This window comes from Saimiri boliviensis, chromosome 4 (genome assembly GCF_048565385.1).
Source record: "Saimiri boliviensis isolate mSaiBol1 chromosome 4, mSaiBol1.pri, whole genome shotgun sequence".
Lineage (NCBI taxonomy): Eukaryota > Metazoa > Chordata > Mammalia > Primates > Cebidae > Saimiri > Saimiri boliviensis.
This window is the reverse complement of record NC_133452.1, coordinates 124026520-124047933: the sequence shown is the minus strand read 5'-3', so window position 1 is coordinate 124047933 and position 21414 is coordinate 124026520. Positions and strand designations below refer to the sequence as shown.

General features: G+C 34.4%; 1 pseudogene; it reads right to left on the bottom strand.

Annotated features, from left to right (window-relative positions):
* Positions 1–4258: 4258 nt before the first annotated feature.
* LOC141584200 (dihydrofolate reductase-like) overlaps positions 4259–21414 on the bottom strand; it is an 85926-nt pseudogene continuing 68770 nt past the window's right edge.

Below are 21414 nucleotides of genomic sequence, written 5' to 3'. Positions count from 1 at the left end.
TTTGTGTTCTCTGGGTCTAGTATATATTTTTAAATGTCTTTTTCATCTCTCTTGGACACTTTTAAGCGTTCTTCAGGGACTCCCCACTGGTGATACCTGACTGTACTTAATGAAACGTGGGACATGCACTTTCCTTGAATCCTCTTTTTTAACAGTTTCAGTTCACTCCTTCTTAGTTTCCCATTCCCCCTCGGACAATCTTCTGAAAAGATTTAAGGTGACTTCCTGTTATCTTTCTCTGATGAATTACTCCCCTCTGACACGGGGAAAATTTTCAGGTATTTTTAGCTGGCAATTTCCAGAAGTCAGGCCAAGTCCAATGTAGTAATAAAGCTCCTTACTCCTCTATTCCAGTTGTTAACCAAATCACCTTATTCCTAAAAAGCAGTCCCTGGATGGGAATCAGGCACCAGTCCATTCAAGCCACTAGAACGTTATCAAACATATATTAAACTCTTAAACAGAATTAATAAAAGGTATTATTTCTGATTCAGAAAACCCAGCAAATATCAATCAGTAGAAATAAATGACATAGCTAGATACTGCATGTTGAAATTGTTGATTATCTCTTTCACAAGTCTGTCCCTTTGTCTCAAATATCCTACATTCTGTGTAATTTCTTCAGATATAATTTCCAAACAGCTATCTTTCCATGATGCTTAAAGAAAGCAGAATAGCACAGCAGTCAAGGATATTCTCTGGAGCCAAAATTCGTGAGTTAAATCCTGAAACTGATTTACAAACAATGAATTTGGGGAAAAATGATTAAATTCTTGGTTTTGTCCTTTCCTTTTGTTTATTACTTTGTAAATATTTTTTTTCTACCAGTACATCTTTGCAGAGAAAGAGAGAATAATTTGGAGATTAATATGTGAGTTTAGACAGTAGGGAAAATCTAAAGATATATAAGTAAATGAATAATATCATTAGAGTCAAAGGGAAGAAACATTAACTCACAGCCAGTGTGCTTTCCACATTGGTGGGCTAAATAATGCAGCTGGTGACTTCAATTAAAATATAGCCTATATTCCATAGTAGAATATATAGCATATGCTTAGGGATATCTAAAAGTTCAGAAAAGAGGTATTAAGAACTTGTTCTAGATTAGAAAGGATAAGATTTTATATGAGATGCATCATCCAAAGAATATTGTAAAAGCTATTGCATGTAAGGAATGAGGTGCAAAACATTAAGAAGCTGAAAAAAGGAACCTAAGAAAGAGAATGTGCTTAGTTTTGGCACATTACATCTGAAGTCTCAAGAGTACATTCAGGTTGCTGTATCCAGCATATCAATATTTATGTAGCTCTATAGCTGAGAATCAGACAAATACACAAAAATAATAGCTAACACTGCTAAGAAAGAGAGTGTGGAGAGAGAAGAGTAAAGGACTAAGGTTACCAACCTATGCTAAGAAATTAATGAAGCTTAAGCTTCTCGTCCTCTCACTTGCATGGATTCCTTCTGAAGCCATGGGAGTGTCTCCAGTAAAGTATTCACATGGTCATATGTTTTTGTAAAAGTTGCAACACTAGGTTTTTAAAATTCTTGTTATGTTTTTATAAAAGCCCCATATATATATATATATATATATATATATATATATATATATATACACACACACACACACAGACACACACACGTATATATATGTATACACACACACACACACACACTTATATACACATATGCCTATGTATAGTTAGCTATACAGTTGATTCTTGAACATGAGGGTTGAGGTGCCACCTGCCAGCACATGAAAAAAATCCACGTGTAATTTTGACCCCCATAAAACTTAACTAATACAATATTGTTAACCAGATGCCTTACCCATAACATAAACTGTTGATTAACACGTATTGTATGTGATCTATGTCTTATATATGATATTCTTACAATAAAGTAAGCTAGATAAAATAAAATATTGTTCAAAAAATTATAAGAAAGAAAAATATTCACTATTCATTAAATGGGAGCAGATCATCATAAAAGTCTTCATCCTGGTCATTTTCATGTGAGTAGGCTGAGAAGGAGGAAATTTTGGTCTTGTCTCAGGGGTGGCAGAAGCCAAATAGGTGGAGGAGGTAGAAGGAGGGGCAGGAGAGGCAGGAGCATTCAGAGTAACTTTATGGAAATATAATCTATGTGGAAATACAATTTTATGGAAGTCATACTTTCTGCATGACTTTTTTGCTTTTTCATTTTACTAAAAATGCTTCTACATAGTACTAATCCCTCTTTGACTATTTGCATTAGTTTCAAGACAAAAGTCTTGCATAATCAGAACATTTCTGCCAGATTGTCTAACGTCAATTTGTTTTCTGGCACTGCTTCTTCTACGTCTTTATCTTCATCATCTGGCACTGGTTCAGAAGCACTCATCTTTATCAAATCATCTTCTGTTACTTTCTCTGAAGTGGTGTCTATTGGCTTTTGAATTCCACTAAGATCCATATCATGAAACACTTCATCCTCCATCTTTTTTTTTTTCCTATATCTACAATCTCTTACATTTTCTTGAATGTCTCTGTCATAAATCCTGTGAAGTTATACACAACATCTGGACAGCATTTTCCCCAGCAGGAATTTATTGTTTTGGTCTTGATGACCTCCATGGCTTTTTCTACAATAGCAATGTCTTCTTCAATTGTAAAATCCATCCAGATTTTTACAACGTTCCATCAAGATTCTTTTCCATAACTTTGACAATCCTTTTGATAAAGTACCATGTGTAATGAGTTTAAACGTTGTTATGACCCTCTTATCTAGAAGCTGAATGAAATACTTGTTTGGGGGCAAGTAAACCATTTTCATGCCTTTGGTGTTGAATTCATAGGGTTCTGGTTGGCTAGGGGCATTGTTCAATATCAAAAACAAAAAACAACAGAAAAACTTTAAGACAATCCCTTACTGGTAAGGTACTTCCTGACTTTGGGGACAAAGAGAAAGTATCAATTAAATCGTCAAGAAAAAGTGTTCTCACTGCTCAGGCCATTTTGTTGTTCAATCACAAGACTGACGGCTGGTGTTAATCTTTTTCCTTCAATGCTTGACAGTTAGCAGCTTCAAAGGTAAGTACAGTATTGACTGTGAACCTGACTGTATTACACAAAACAGAATAGTTGGCCTATTCTTCCATGCCTTAAAATCTTATACTTCCACCTCCCCCTTATTAATAATGTCCTTTGTGTCATTATTGTTTTCAGAATAAGACACTTCTTTCTGCATTACAAACCTATACAGACAGATACCCTTTTTCCTGGATGATTTTCTTACTGGTATTTGGAAATTCATTTGCTGCCTCTAGGCTGGCAGAAGCCACTTTTCTCATTATGTTACTTTTTATTTCTTTTTAAGGCATATATCTTTCTAAAATTATCAAACCATCCTTTGCTGGCTTTGAATTATCCAGTTTCAGATCTTTCACCTTCCTTGTGCTTTAAGTTATCATATAATAATTTCACTTTTTCTCAATTCATAATATAGTCCATAGGCATGCATTTTCTTACAGCAATCCCGCACCCATGTAAAAGCTGCATCTTTAATATAATGTAAAAAAAAATTTCATCAAAACAGCGAGGTTTTCATGCCTGCTGCTGTAGCACTGCAATGATGGCTTCATGAATTTCCTTTTCTTTCTTTATAACGGTCCTTACAATGGATTCATTTATCTTGAAATGGAAGAAAACTGTAGCTATAGACCTCAATCAATCCAACTTCTCTTGGTAATGTGATGACTTTTCCTCTTCTTAGAATCACTTCCACATCACTAGTGGTATTTCATATGGATCCCATAATATATTCAAGGTTTAGAATACTGCACTAAACATGATGAAAACTATGTAAGAAATGCAAGAGATCACTTTTTACTGTGACATACTATTTACTAGAGGGAAAAACTACTCACGCAGAGATGATTGGCTCAACAAGGCATTTTAAGTGGAAACTTGTAAGATGAGTTATTCACAGTAGCAACAGGATATGGTATAAAATTATTACAGTAGTACAGTATACACTACAATTAATTTTATACAGTTATGATTCAGTAGTGCATCTTTACATTTGTTTACATTTCTCCCCACTGTGAAATACACCATGTATGGTGTTTGGGTAAGTTTTGATAAATTTTAACTTTTTATAATAGAGTTGTATATAGTTTATGATAGTCAATGATAAAATAGACAAGTACATATATATTTTAATCCATTCATGACATATCTAACTATTCCTTATTTTTTTAATTTTTAGACTACGTAGTTCATCTGTGAGTCTTGATTGGCTCTGTCATAAATCCTGTGAAGTTACGCCCAACATCTGGACAGCATTTTCCCCAGCAGGAATTTATTGTCTTGGGCTTGATGGCTTTGATGGCTTTCAAGCCATTATAAATCTTCAAAAACATTTTCAAACATAGTTACTGAAAAAAATTACATATCCACGGACTGTAAACACTGTTGTTCAAAGGTCAGTTTTACTCATATTTTGATCTTGTTTTTCCACCCAATATTGAAAATGGGGTATTGAAGTCTATATTATGCCAAACTGTACAAGTTCTAGGCCAGACAGACCATATATCTCCTTATTTTAGTTTGCATTCTCCTGAAAGCAAAGCTTGAGAAAAAAACTAATACGAATCATTTATTTGGCAGGTGACTCCCAGAAGCAGAAGTTGAGCAAAGAAGAAGAAAACGTCTATATAAGAAGAAGAAGAAAACGTCTTCTTTATAGACGTCTTCTTTATATACGTCTTCTACATAGACGTATAGACAATGTCCATATAAGGATGCATTATACTGTTTCTCCTATAAACAGTAGGGTTCATTTCTACTAGAACTTTTAGAAAGCCAAAAAGTCTTCCAGAATTGTCCACCTCAAAGTCTGAGGCCTGAATAGTTAGTTTCCATATCCCATTAGTAGATGATTTCTTCTAGAGGTTAATTTGTGCTTAATTTCTGGGCTTGTTGCTGAGGGGGCAGCTTAGTTCAGAGAATGCTCTGAGGCAAAATGCTGAAAGACATTCCACACCTAAACTGGGACACTGTTAAACCAAGGTGAGTATGAGGTTTCTATGAACTTCCTAGCTGAATGCACATTTGAAGCGGGGTGAACTGAGAACACAGGACACGTTTACAAGAGACACCTGCTTCAATCCTGTGGGTCTCAAACTTTAAAAGAATACTCATATTTAGAGTAAAAAACAGAAGGGGAATAATAAGAAAATGAGAAAAGCTTAAGTAGTATTTATACAAACAGAAATAAATCAAAGCAATGTTAGCAAAACAAAGAAAAAGAAAGACTGTCACAATGAGCCGGGTCCAATTTTGAACCTTAGAAGGTGGTCAGAAGTAAGACGTGAATTGGGTTAATGAGAGAAGACAGTTGACCTTATAAATATAAATTTCATTGTAGAAGTGGATCAGAAAGTCACCCTAAAAGCCATAAATACTTTCTCTTCCTGCATTTCTAAGCTAATCATTTTCTGAAAATCTTCCTGCACAAACACCTTTATGTTTCTGTGATAATAAATGTGTTAATAAAGTTCTTAGAAAATCTGGTACATTGTAGGCACTATTGAAATATTATCTACTATTATAATAATTATTAAGAAGATTCTAAATACACTGTGACAAAGCAATAGAACGAAAAATAGGTATCAGTTTAAGACTGCTAAGAAAATAGCAGGTCCCTACAAAGAGACTTAAACTCCCACACAATAATAGTGGCAGATTTAACACCCACTGTCAATATTAGACAGATACATGAGACAGAAAATTAACAAGGATAACAAGTATATTCAGGACTTGAATTCAGATCTGGACCAAGCAGATCTAATAGACATCTACAGAACTCTCCACCCCAAATCAACAGAATATATATTCTTCTCAGCACCACATAGCATTTATTCTAAAATTGACCACATAATTAAAGTAAAACACTCCTCAGCAAATGAAAAAGAATGGAAAGCATAACAGTGTCTAAGACCACAGTGCAATTAAATCAGATCTCAAGATTAAGAAACTCACTCAAAACAACACAACTATATGAAAACTGGACAACCTGCTCCTGAATGGCTACTGAATAAGCAATGAAATTAAGGCAGAAATTAAAAAGTTATTTAAATCAATGAAAACAAAGACACAATGTACCAGAATCTCTGGGACACAGCTAAAGCAGTGTTCAGAGGGAAATTTCCAGCACCAACTGCTCACAAGAGAAAGCAGGAAAGATCTAGAATGTTGACATTCTAACATCACAATTAAAAGAACTAGAGAAACATGAGAAAAAAATTCAAAAACTAGCAGAAGACAAGAAATAACTAAGATAAGAGCAGAACTGAAGGAGATAAAGACATGAAAAACCCTTCAAAAAATCAGTGAATACGGGAGCTGGTTTTGATCTTTTGTGAAAAGATCAACAAAATAGACTGCTGGCCAGACTAATAAAGAAGAAAAAAGAGAATAATCAAATAGACACAATAAAAAATGATAAAGTGGATATCACCAGTGATCCCACAGAAATGGAAACTACCATCAGAGAATACCATAGACATCTCTATGCAAATAAACTAGAAAATCTCGAAGAAATGGATAAATTCCTGGTCACATACCCCCTCCTAAGTCTAAATCAGGAAGAAGTTGAATCCCTGAATAGACCAATAACAAGTTCTGAAATTGAGGCAGTGATTAATACCCTACAAAACAACAAAAAAAAAAAGTCCATCACCATATGGATTCGCAGCCAAATTCTACCAGAGGTACAAAGAGGAAGTGGTGTCATTCCTTTTGAACCTATTCCAAACAACAGAAAAAGTGGGACGCCTACCTAACTTATTTTACGAAGCCAGCATCATTCTGATACCAAAACCTGGCAGAGACACAACAAAAAGAGAAAATTTCAGGCCAACATCCTTGATGAACATAGATGCGAAAATTCTCAATAAAATACTGGCAAACTGAATCCAGCCGCACATCTAAAACTTATTCAACATAATCAAATGGCTTCATTGCTGGGATGCAAGGCTGGCTCAACATACTCAAATTAATCAACATACTCCATCACATAAGCAGAACCAAAAACAAAAGCCACATGATTATCTCAGTAGATGCAGAGAAGGCCTTTGCTAAAATTCAACACTCCTTCATGCTCAAAACTATCAATAAACTAGGTACTGACAGAACATATCTCAAAATGGTAAGAGCTATTTATGACAAACCCACAGCCAATATCATACTGAATAGGTAAAAACTGGAAACATTCCCTTTGAAAATTGGCACAAGACAAGCATTCTCTCTCTCACCACTCCTATTCAACATAGTATTAGAAGTTCTAGCCAGGGCAATCAGGCAAAAGAAAGAAATAAAGCTTATTCAAATAGGAAGAGAGGAAGTCAAATCGTCTCTGTTTGCAGATGATATGACTGTATATTTAGAAGATCCCATCATCTCAGCCAAAAATCTCCTTAAGCTGATAAGCAACTTCAGCAAAGTCTCAGGACACAAAATCCATGTGCAAAAATTGCAAGCATTCCTATACACCAATAGTAGACAAACAGAGAGCCAAATCATGAATGTACTTTCATTCACAATTGCTACAAAAAGAATTAAATACCTAGGAATACAACTTACAAGGGATATGAAGGACCTCTTCAAGGAGAACTGCAACTACTGCTAAAGAAAATAAGAAAGAACACAAACAAACAGAAAAACATTCCATGTTCATTGTTAGGAAGAACCAATACTGTGAAAATGGCCATACTGCAGTAGTAATTTACAGATTCAATGCTATCCCCATCAAGCTACCATTGGCTTTCTTCATACAATTAGAAAAAAACTACATTAAATTTCATATGGAACCAAAAAAGAGCCCACATAGCCAAGACAATCCTTAAGCAAAAAGAAAAAAGCCAGAGGCATCACACTGCCTAACTTTAAACTATACTGCAAGGCTACAGTAACCAAAACAGAATGGTACTGTTACCAAAACAGATACATAGGTCAATGGAACAGAATGGAGGCCTCAGAAATAATGCCACACATCTACAACCATGTGATCTTTGACAAACCTGATAAAAATAAGCAATGGGGAAAAATTCTAGCCAGTAGACACCTTCATAACTATGAATGAGGCTGCTGAGGTAGTGTTTAGGATTCTCCATGTCAGTGAATGTAAGAAGTACAGTGTTAAAGTGTTGTAAACAGTTACCCAGTGCAATGTATAGCCTGAGTCTAGAATGGTTGTAACCAATTTGACATCATGTTATGGATAAATACACAATGAAAAACCAAAGAACCACAGTATATCTTAACTTTTATAAACCATGTTTTATGGGTAACTTTTTAGTTTTCCCAAAAGGCTGATAAATTTCAATATTCTGAATATGTCATTGTTAATTTTGAGTTGGCAGAAGTAAACTAACCAACTACCATTACATTTTAGTAGTAAGGGATATATCTTTCAATAAAGTTACTGAAATGCAAAAAAAAAAAAAAAAAAAAAAAAGCCTAGTAGATCATCACAATGCAAGAAACAGGGTGGAAGGCCACATGTAGACCTGTGTAGTTAAATGGTGTTAACTGGCTAGCCATATGCAGAAAACTGAAACTGGATCCCTTCCTTACACCTTACACAAAAATTAACTCAAGATTGATTAAAGACTTACACATAAGACCTAAAACCATAAAAACCCCGGAAGAAAACTATGAAATACCATTCAGCACATAGGCATGGGCAAAAATTTCATGACTAAAACTCCAAAAGAAATGGCAGCAAAAGCCAAAACTGACAAATGGGACCTAATTAAATCAAAGAGCTTCCGCATAGCAAAAGAAGCTATCATCAGAGTGAACAGGCAACCTACAAAATGGGAGAAAACTGTTGCAATCTATCCCTCTGACAAAAGGCTAATAATTCAGAATCTACAAACAACTTAAACAAATTTACAAGAAACAAACAACCCAATCAAAAACAGGACAAAGAATGTAAACAGACACTTCTCAAAGGAAGACATTTATGCAGCAAACAAATATATGGAAAAAATAAAATAAAAAAGCTCATCATCACTGGTCATTAGAGAAATGCAAATCAAAACCAGAATGATATACCATCATGCCAGTTAGAATGGTGATGGTTCAAAAGTCAGGAAACAGCAGATGCTGGAGAGGATGTAGAGAAATGGGAATGCTTTCTGTTCTTGTGTTCAGTTTGCTGAGAAATGTTAGTTTCCAGCTTCATACATGTCCCTGCAAAGAACATAAACTCATCCTTTTTCATGGCTGCATAGTTTTCCATAGCATATATGTGCCACATTTTTGTTATCCAGTCTGTCATTAACGGGCATTAGAATGGGTTCCATGTCTTTGCTATTTTGAACAGTACCACAATAAACATGTGTGTCCCTGTGTCTTTGTAATTGATTATTTTATAATCCTGTGGGTACATAACCAGTAATGAGATTGCTGGGTCTAATGATATTTCTGGTTCTATATCCTTGAGGAATTGCCACACTGTCTTCCACATGGTTTAACTAATTTATACTCCAACCAACAGTGTAAAAGCATTCATATCTCTCCACATCCTCTCCAGCATCTGTTTCCTCCTGATTTTTAATGATACCATTCTAACTGGTGTGAGACGGTATCTCAATGTGGAAAGCCAAACACTGCATGTTTTCACTCATAAGTGGGTGTTAAACAACGAGAACAAATGGACACAAGGAGCATATCACACACCAGGGCCTGCCGGCGGGACGTAGGCCTAAGGGAGGGATACCAGGGGTGGGGGGATTGGGGAGGGATAACATTAGGAGAAACAACTAATGTAGATGATGGGGGAATAGATGCAGCAAGACACCATGACACATGTAGACCTATGTAACAAACCTGCAGGATTTGCACATGTACCCCAGAACTTAAGGTATAAAAAAAAAAAAAAAATAGGAATGCTTTTACACTGTTGGTGGGAGTGTAAATTAGTTCAACCATGGTGGAAGACAGTGTGGTGATTCCTCAAGTATCTAGAACCTGAAATACCATTTTACCTAGCAATATCATTACTGGGTATATGCCCAATGGAATATAAATCATTCTACTATAAAAACACATGCACATGCATGTTTATTGTGGCATGGTTCAAAATAGCAAAGACTTGGAATCAACCCAAATGCCCATCAATAGTAGACTGAAATAAAGAAAATGTGGCATATATACCTTAGAATACTATGAAGCCATAACAGAGGCTGAGTTCTTGTCCTTTACAGGGACATGGATGAAGCTGGAAACCGTAATTCTCAGCAAACTAACATAAGAACAGAAAACTAACTACCACATGTTCTCATTCATAAGTGGGAGTTGAACAGTGAGAACACAGGGAGGGGCACATCACACACCCGGGCCTTTCAGGGGATGGGAACTAGGGGAGAGATAGCATTAGGATAAATACCTAATATAGATGACAGCTTCATGGGTGCAACAAACCACCACGGCATGTGTATACCTATGTAACAAACCTCCATGTTCTGTAACTGTACCCCAGAACTTAAAATGTAATAATAATAACTAAAAAAAAAGAAAGTAGCAGGTCTTTTTTAAATTAGAGAAGACTACATTGCAGTGATCTCTAGAGTACTGGGAGCTCAAGATACAAGCAGGGAAGAATGATGGTGTGGCGAATCCAGGTTCTAGATACAGGAGAAGCTGTGAAGATCAAGAAGAATCTCAGGAGACTGGAATAATGAGAAGAGTAAAGACTGCTTATAGCTGGTCAAAAAACAAGACAGGCAAAAAGTTAAGAATTGGAGACACAGAGACTGTTAGAGAAGAATTTTAGTACTGGAGATATTGGAAGCAGAGCAATTATAATCTCTATAGGCATAAGTTACAGTTGACCTGAGATATCCAAAGTACAGTGAACATTTCATACTCAATATAATGATAACATAAAATTGTACTGTACAGCTCACAAAGCTTCACAATTCTCAAAGTAATGCATACATACAAATTCACATGCACACACAAACACAAACACACAAAATGCATGCGCTTATACACATATAAATCACTACACACATGAGGATATTTATTATTCTAAATTAGCAGGAAGCTAAAAGTTTGGAAAGATAATAAGATAGTTTTAGCTTATTCTACCAGCAATTATAGTAATGATTGTTCTTCAATACTTTATTCTAATTAACAGAACGTGACTACTTTACAGATAACATTTTCCTATCAAGAGCATTTTACAGAAATATTTTTCAAATTCTTTTATAAAATATAATGACTCAATGTATCTCAATGTCTGTCACCGATAGGCTCTAGCAGATATATTTTAAAAATTAGCTTTTTAATTTTCTTCTCCTTCATTCTTGTGTATTAACAACTTTTATATAGTTTTAAATTCTTCAAAGAGACCTCAAGTTTCTCTCATATATGCACATTGCTTTATATACTTCCAAATAAAGAATTCTTTGCCAAGTGTGGTGGCTCACGCCTGTAATCCCCAAACTTTGGAAGGTCAACGCGGGTGGATCACCTGACATCAGGAGTTCAAGACCAGCCTAGCCAACAGGGCAAAATACTGTCTCTACTAAAAATACAAACATTAGCTGTGTGTGAGGTGGCACCCACCTGTAATCCCAGAAACTTGGGAGGCTGAAGCAGGAGAATCGCTTGAACCCAGCAAGCAGAGGTTGCAGTGAGCTGGGATTGCACTGCTGCACTCCAGCCTGGGTGACAGAGTGAGACTACACCTTCAGATAAATAAATAAATAAATAAATAAATAAATAAATAAATAAATAAATAAATAAATCACATTTGTCGTAACATAATTTCTTTTTATTTTTACAGCGGTTTTATGCACTCTCAGTGTCTGCCTAAGAATTACATGTTACCTGTTTTGACCAGTAAGCAAATACCAGAATGTTGAAGATGCTTCTAATGTTAGCACACAGAGTCTTTTTCAGGCTATAAGCATTGGTCACTTTTTTTCATTAAAACAGAACATTACACTCAAAGATACATTCACTTCAATGCCTTCCAGTATTCTCAAAAGTTTATTTCAAAGTGTAATTGTTTTATACAAAAGAGTGAGCACTCATATGTTACCAAGGTATTGACTGTTACAAATCAATATGAATATGCTCTAACTATCCAAGCAGGAATATTGAGAAAGGCACATTATGCTCTCATATGGGTAACAATTCCAGGATGAATCTTCACTGTGGAAGATTAATTTCATGTCATGAGCAGCCTTCGATGAATTAGTATGTGATCAACTAGTTACTATCTTCTACTAACACAGAATATTTTACGGAAACACCTTTTCCATGAATTTTGAGCATAAATTACCAAAACAAGAATCCAAAAAACATCCATATCACTTCAGCATACAAAGAACAAAATGAATCTTTCTAGCCATTTAGGGAATTTTTAACTAAATGTTTAAAGGTTTTTTATTGGAAATTTATTGAATTTACTCTATTTGCCTTATCAAATAATTAGCAAGATAAGATAAAAAAAATACCTTTCAACTTACACATGCAGTGAGATGATTATTGTTTAATCACCTTGAAACAAAGGAATTCAGTATTCATTTTCTAATAGGGTTGTAATTTGAATTCAGCAAAATTTATATTAGTAAAAATCCTCAGCTAATTAAACACAAACCAATATATCTTAATTCACATCCCCAACAGAAGTGATCCCTTTATATCACAGCCAACATTAGTGCTTTCAAAGGCTTTAAATAAGTGAGAAAACTACTTAATCAAAAACAGCTAGTTATTCCAATTAACTTTCTGTTTAACATGAATGATGCATCATTTCCAATGTCCTGTACTATAAATGGTGACATTTACTTTATTCGCTGATTTGCTGATGAGCTAATAAATGTTGAATAACCACTACATACATTCCAGGAGACTGCCGGGTTTCTAGAATTTCCTCTATAAGGACAACATTGGCCCTTAAATTAATTTTTTTTAATAAATTGGCATTTATTTTTCTTAAAGTCATGCATAGAATGCCTCAAAACTTTGGGAGTTGAAAACTAGAAATTTCCAGTTATCAAAGAACATAAACTCAAATAGGAAATAAAAGGAATATGCATAATTAATTACAATAAAAAATATAAATGTTAAATTGATAACTTTTCCAAATTTAAAATATCTTAATTTCATGTTGTTCTTCTCACTATAATCATCATTATAATACATCTCAACATATCTTTAATTTTGAAGTTTTATTTGACCTACTATATGAAAATATCTTAGTAATAATGATGATGGTGGTGGTGATGATGATAGTGATGATGATGGTGATGATGCTAGCTAACAGTTGTTGGATATTATGTGCCAGTCACTTCTCTAAGTAGTTCACATAAGTACGGACTTAGTAAATTCCCATATCTGTATGAAGTAGATGCTGTTATATTTAGAATTCACAAACGGGGGACCTGAAAGACAGAGGTTAAATAATATGCCCAAGTTCCCATAGCAAGTATGGGCAGAGCCAGGAAGAATATAGGCTACCTGCTTTTAAAAGTTACATTGTCAACCACCACACAATATTGTCTCTTAAATCGTCATTGCAAATGTCATAAAATACCATGAAATATGTTCTGTATCAAAGAACTCATATAAAAAATATTTCTCTATACTGGGATTTGACAAACTTCCTAGTAACGGGCCAGATAACAAACCATAAATCTTAGGCTTCATAAACCACATAATCTCTATTTTAAATATTTTACTCTGCCATAGTAATCCAAAGAAGACATAAACAATATATAAATGAATGGTGTGGCTGTGCTTCGAGAAAACTTTATTTACAAAACAGATAATAGGTTGAATTTGTTCCACAAGTTAGTTGGCTCACAACACACAAGTATTAGAATACGTCAATGTTTTGATTAATTAAATACTTTTATTTCAGAGTTGTACTGCTATTGATATGTTTTCTTAAATGAAAGCGATTAATAAGGCTAAAAACAGTAATACTTTAATTGAGCTAGACATCCCAAGACATACCTTATAAAATTATTTTAAAAAGTGTTCCAGTCTTTGACACCTTCAATTTACTCCTTACAATTCTTCTAATTGAATTCTATAGTTTCGATTAATTATTTCTGTTATATCTGCTATGAGACCTTAAAAAAAAATAAGGTTTATAAATAAGGTTTATAACTTTCACAGTCTATAAAACGAATCTAATAATATAATTGTTCTATTTCATCTGATATTTCCAGGAAACTTCCAGGTTTCTGGAATTTTCTTTACCAGGAATATATTATTCCCTGATTTTTTTTCACAATTGTCATTCTTAAAATCGATTTTATGAAGCACAATTTGATTATGATGCAACGTACTTATATGAAGCACACATTGTGATGTGTTTTGACAATTTATACATTAATGTAAGTAGTATCACAGTCAAGATACAGAACATTTCCATCACCATATAAAGTGATTTTGTGTTCCAAAAAAGCAGCTACCACAACCCTCAGCACTAGGCAGCTGCTGGTCTACTTAATTTCACTATTGATTATATTTTTCTTTCCTGTAACCAGTACTTGTTCAACTATTCCTTTGTTGGTAGAAACTGGGTTGCTTCCAGTTTGGGGCTGTTATGCATAAAACTGATATAAATATTCATACCTATATTTTTATGTGAGCATACATTTCTCTGTGTTACTAAAACTTGGGATCACATAAAATGTGTGATTTTAACTTTAAAAAAAAGTCCAAAATGTTTTTAAAGTGAAAAACATTGCCATCATCTATATGATGGCATATACTTCCAACATATACTTCCTCACGAAAACTTGATATTGTCTTTTTATTTTTAGGCATTTTAAATGATTATATAGTGACATTTCATTGTGACTTTCACTAATTTGAATTATCTTCATGGCTAACTAATCTTGAGCATCTTTTCAATGTAATTATTTGCTCTCCATGCATCTGAATGCCTGTTCAAATCTTTATTTATTTTTAAAACTCGACTTTTATTTTACTGAGTTGTTAGAGGTTTTTGTATATATTCTGGACCATCTCCATAGATGTTCATTTGCAAAGATTCAAGTTTCTGTCTCATATTGTATTTATTCAACCTGAAGAACTTCCTTTACAATTTCCTATAACGCAAATGTGCTGATAATGAAGTTCTTCAATTTCTCATATTTTGAAATGTCTTTCTTCCTTTGTTTTTTAAAGACATTATCCTTGAGAATATTATTTTAAGTTGATATTTGTCTTGTTTTCTCCACTTTTAAAAAAAAGTCAGCTAAAGAGTGCCCACATAGCGAAGTCAATTCTAAGCAAAACAAAAACAAAAACAAAAACAAAGCAGGAGGCATAACACTACCAGACTTCAAACTATACTACAAGGCTACAGTAATCAAAACAGCATGGTGCTGGTAACAAAACAGAGATATAGACAAATGGAACAGAACAGAGGCCTCGGAGGCAACACAACACATCTACAACCATCCGCTCTTTGACAAACTGGAAAAAAACAAGCAATGAGGAAAGAATTTCCTGTTTAATAAATGGTGTTGGGAAAACTGGCTAGCCATGCACAGAAAGCAGAAACTGGACCCCTTCCTGACACTTTACACTAAAATTAACTCCAGATGGATTAAAGACTTAAACATAAGACCTAACACCATAAAAATCTTAGAAGAAAATCTAGGCAAAACCATTCAGGACATAGGCATAGGCAAGAGCTTCATGACCAAAACACCAAAAGCATTGGCAACAAAAGACAAAAATAGACAAATGGTACCTAATCAAACTCCACAGCTTCTGCACAGCAAAAGAAACAGTCATTAGAGTGAATCGGCAACCAACAGAATGGGAAAACATTTTTGCAACCTACTCATCTGAAAAATGACTGATATCCAGAATCTACAAAGAACTAAAACAGATTTACAAGAAAAAAAACAAACAAGCCCATTCAAAAGTGGGCGAAGGACATGAACAGACACTTTACAAAAGAAGATATACAGGAGGCCAACAAACATGAAAAAATGCTCATCATCACTGGTCATTAGAGAAACGCAAATCAAAACTACATTGAGATACCATCTCACGCCAGTTTGAATGGTGATCATTAAAAAATCTGAAGACAACAGATGCTGGAGAGGATGTGCGGAAATAGGAACACTTTTACACTGTTGGTGGGAGTGTAAATTAGTTCAAACATTGTGGAAGACAGTGTGGCTATTCCTCAAAGACCCAGACATAGAAATTCCATTTGACCCAGCAATCCCATTATTGGGTATATATCCAAAGGATTATAAATCATTCTACTATAAGGACACATGCACATGAATGTTCATTGCAGCACTGTTTACAATAGCAAAGACCGGGAACCAACCCAAATACCCATTGATGATAGACTCACAGGGAAAATGTGGCACATATACACCATGGAATATTATGCAGCCATCAAAAATGATGAGTTAATGTCCTTTGTAGGGACATGGATGAACTTGGAAACCATCATTCTCAGCAAACTGACACAAGAACAGAAAATCAAACACCGCATGTTCTCACTTAATAGGTGGGTGTTGAACAATGAGTACACATGGACACAAGGAGGGGAACATTACACACTGGGGTCTGTAGGGGAGAAATAGAGGAGGGTGAGAAATAGCATGGGGAGAAATGCCAGATATAGGTGATGGGGAGGAAGGCAGCACATCACACTGCCATGTGTGTACCTATGCAACAATCTTCCGTGTTCTTCACATGTACCCCAAAACCTAAAATGCAATTAAAAAATTGGGGAGAAAACCCAGATTACTGTCTTTCTGCCTGTGTAGTTTCTGATAGAATGTTTGTTGTATTTTTATCTTCATTTCCCTGCACATAATATGTCCCCTACCTCCCTGCCCCACCCCACCCCATGGTGCCTTCAAAATGTTTTCTTTACCTTTGATTTTAGCTGTTTGAATATAATGTATCTATGGGTATGGGTGTGTGTGTGTGTGTGTGTGTGTGTGTGTGTGCTAACCCTGTTTGACATTATCTGAGGTTATATCTGTAACTTGGCATCTTTTATTATTTTTGTATAATTCTGGACAATTATCACTTCAACTATTGACCATTCTCACTTCAAGTATTTCTTTTCTACTCTCTTTAAGCCTGAAATTCTAAATATACATAAAATAGATCAATTGATATTATCTTACAGCTTTCATATATTATTTCCTCTCTTTTCTCTTTGTGCTTTAGGTTGGATAATTTCTATGGACCTTCCTTCAAGTTCATCAGTTCTATTCAAGTTTGTGTCACATCTACTGATGAACCTACTCAGGACATTCCTCATTTGGGTTACCATTATTTTTCCAGCATTTCAAATGGACTGTTCCTTTTAGCTCTCCTCTCTCCTTTGGCATTATCCGTCTGCTATTCCATGGTCTATACTTGGTCTACCAGAGTCTTTACCACATTAATCTAAGTAATTTTAAAATTTTTGTCGAATGGTTAAAACATATGGATGATCTCTGAATCTTATTTTATTCATTGCTTTGTTATTTTACAATGGCTTTTTTATTTTTGCATTTTGCATATCTTCAGTTTTTCATTATATTTCAGATACTGTGTGTATGACAATACTAACAGTGGTAAATTATTTTTGACCTGGAAACAGGCATATCTCTTTTTCTACTTGGCACTAAATATGAGGAAGAAAGTCAATCTAGTCATATGTTGAGATGGGTTTGGATTTTTATGTTGCTAGTGGTAACCTCAGTGTACTTCCAGCTTCAAATTCGCTTACCTTTACCTTATAAAATGAGGACTTGATTGCCAGGTAATTTTGCTCCATCTTCCTATTCCACTCAAAGTATCTCATTACTTCTCTCAACACTTTTGCTCTTACCTAGCAGTAGACAGATGATGCTAGTTAGTGTCTTGGTGTTCGCCAGCCTAGCGGTGCAAAGTAGGTAGGGTACTCTACTGTACCTAGTTTTTGTCTTTAATTGGCCCTCTATTTCTGTGCCTTGGTGGTGGAGGCTTTTGAAATAATTCTGTTCATCCTCCAGCTGTAAAATTTAAAAAAAAAATCTAATGGCCTAGGCTTAGGACTACTTCTTGTCTCTATCACAAGGATAAAGGGAGCATTACTATTTATTTTTCCTTAAAAAAAAAAAAAAAAAGTAGCTGAAATAAAATGCTACCATAATCCAGGAAGTCACGTGGTGGTTTGCAACTTTGTGGAGTACCAAAAAGTAATTAATGTCAGGTATATATACAACTAATACTGTATAACTGTGTTTATATGAAGTTCAAAATAGGAAAATTAACTACAATAATATAAATAAGAACTTTGTTAGTCTTTGACAGGGAGAGGTGGGTGGAGATCATCTAAAAATAGATGAAAGGGAAATGTATTGCATGATGATAATTTCCTTTACATTTATTTTCATAATGGTTAAATGGTGTACATTTTTAAAATTCATGATGCTTTACTCTTAAAATCTGTTTATTATATGTAAGTTATACTTCGATAAATTTCAGCTATAACCAGACAAGAAAGAGGTAAAATTAAATTCAGAAACTAATTACCTTAGAAATATTGAGGTCAATGGAAAGTTTTACTTCTACAATTTTAAGTAATATTTAAATTTTAAAACATTTTAATGTACATTATTTTATTAAATTTTTGCTATATTGGCCATGTATATTATTATTTGCACTTATGTGAGGTCTTCTGACTTTGAGTATGGCTCTGTTGAAACAGTTGGCTACATCATGAGTCAGAAATACTATAAAAGGTAGAGTAAATGCAACAGTATCTTACTGTAATCTACAAAGCCACCTGGGAGGTTTGCAACTTCACCTGGTAGAAAAAAGGAGAATGTAGCCTCTTTTTTCTTATATTGCACAGATGAAAATGAGGCTCTCTGTTTTATCACAGAAACTGCCACACTCTACATAGGTATGAAAATAGTAAATGTCTTATTCTTTAGTAAATATCTGCAATGAAATGCATTATTATCACTTCCCTCTTGAAGTTAATTGACAAGAGCATTTTTTGACAATGCAACTAATTCAGTGTTTTTAGAACACCTATCAAACAATGGGTCCACCCTGTTATTAGACTAATTAAAAACATTTATTTGATAGTTGCTTTGTTCATTTGCCTACCAGAGTGTTTGATACTTTAATAGGACTATTTTCTCCCAAATTATAATAAGAAGGACTAAACCTGTAATTATCGAACTAAAACATTGCATCAGTAAAATATATCCCATTATCAGATAAATGACACTAGTCAGGCAGTCCTTCACATACAAAAAAGGATTTATTTAGTGTATGCTCTAATCACAGTTTATAATATGGTTCTTAATTCTATTATTAATAAGATAGGGTGTTATTGCTTATTTATGTTCACTTTGATTTAATGTTCCTAAGAAGCACTGGCTTTTAAAAATCACCTGAAGTTCAAGTATGGTAATGACTGTCCATATGCAATTTCAGAGGTACAGAGACCATAGCCAAATAGCCACTAACTTGTTGAAACATGTATTTAATAAGCAAGAAACCATCACCATCATTAAGTACGTCATAAGTCTTACACGCTTCTCTATGTTTACTCAGAGCTACGCCTGCACACAGAGGTAGGGCCCAATGATGAAAATAACTAATTCATCTGATTACTTACAGGACAGACTCAGAGAGTGACTCATAATATGCCTCATGGATGGCCAGATAACATAGCTCAAATTGAGCTTTCTCATCTCTAGATCGTTGCTACACATACTAGTCCTGGCTTCCTACTGTTGTTCCTTCCTAGTTATTATTTGCTCAAAACATACTTCCTTTTGGCATTTGTGCTTGTTTCTGACTGCTGGGCTTCTGGTTGGTTCCAGCGAAGAAAGCCAAGCGGATGTGAGCATTTGCTTAGTGTCAGAATATTGACCACCTCCCAGGATATCATTATTGTAGGATTTTTTTTTTAAATCATTTGTTACTGATTATAGTACCCAAAGCTCCTGGCAAATTATTTTCAAAAGAATCATATCTTTTCATTGTGAAAGTAAGATTTTATACCATAGTTGGAAGACAATCTTTAAAAAAATGCAACACTGAAAGGAAATGGCTAAGTCACTGCCAATTTCCTGTCTGACACTATTGTTTATGTTTTATTACCTTAAAAAAACTTTCGTCTAATCTGATTCCCCATTATAAAAGAGAAAAGATTAAGAGGTGGTTGTGAGTCTAAAGATTACAAAGTTTGTATTTCCTGTTTGGTCACACGGCAGATAGTTAATGCCCATTCAAACACCAAAACCACTCTTGTTTCTTCTGATAATGTGGTAGCAGCATGCTAAAACAGAGTTGTCTTCCTCTGATTTCGTTTCATTATTCCTATTTTTGCCACCTCGCTAATCAATAAAGTGGTGAGAGAGCCACTGAAATAGTAAATCAAATGCTAATGTCCCTTTTTGATTTGCCAGCTTAGATTGTTTATCACTTGTAAGTGGTTGGATTTTGGCATTCTATACAAAATTTGAATTACTTACTTAAAAAAAAAAAAAAAGAATAAAAAAGAAAGATGCTGCTAGCAGCATGTATTTCCTCTTACTTTTTTTACTGAGACAGAACAACCACATACTCTAGGCTGTGAGTACCAATGAAACAAAATTGTCCTAAGACAACCACACAGCTGAAACCTGACTTTAGAGCATGTTTCCATCTCTATTTCTGCTCTTTGCAACAAATAATTAAAATGCATCAAGCATCAACTTGTATGTCTTTGTTTTTGATGATAAGTAGTTCAGATGAGTTCTTCCATCATGAAATTAACACATAATTTTCAATGTTCTCAAAAACATTTATTCACAAACCAACATATTAATATGTTTTCCAAAATCCAACCTCATATCTGAGTTTGCTTGAAACCTTTCGAGGTTGGTCCTCCTACTGTCTCACCAATTTCACTTTCACATGGTGGACACAGCTATGGTGTGTATTAGAAAAGGCATTGATCTTGAAGTGGACTCAGCTTCCAGTTCCATTCTTAAAATGGGCTCCCTCTGTTGTTTGACAAAAATGTGAATATTAATCGCTCTCAATTTATTCCTTGTAACATAGTAAAATACTTTACAAGGTTATTTGGAGAGGAATGATGTGAGACAACGTGCTCTGTAATTAGTTCTATATTTGAGAAAGGTAAGTTCTGTTAGAATAGAATTCAATTTACAAATAATATAATTACAATGGAGTTTCAGCTACAAATGTTGGGATGTAACTGAAAATTTGCATATATTATTTGATAATTGTAGTTTTCTAAGAAAAATAAAGCTTCTTTAGTACTAAAATGTCTCTGTTTGCTTTTGCATTTTTAAAAAATATAGTGATAATCAGAGCATTGCTGAAAACTATCAGAACTCCCAATATTGACAAAGAT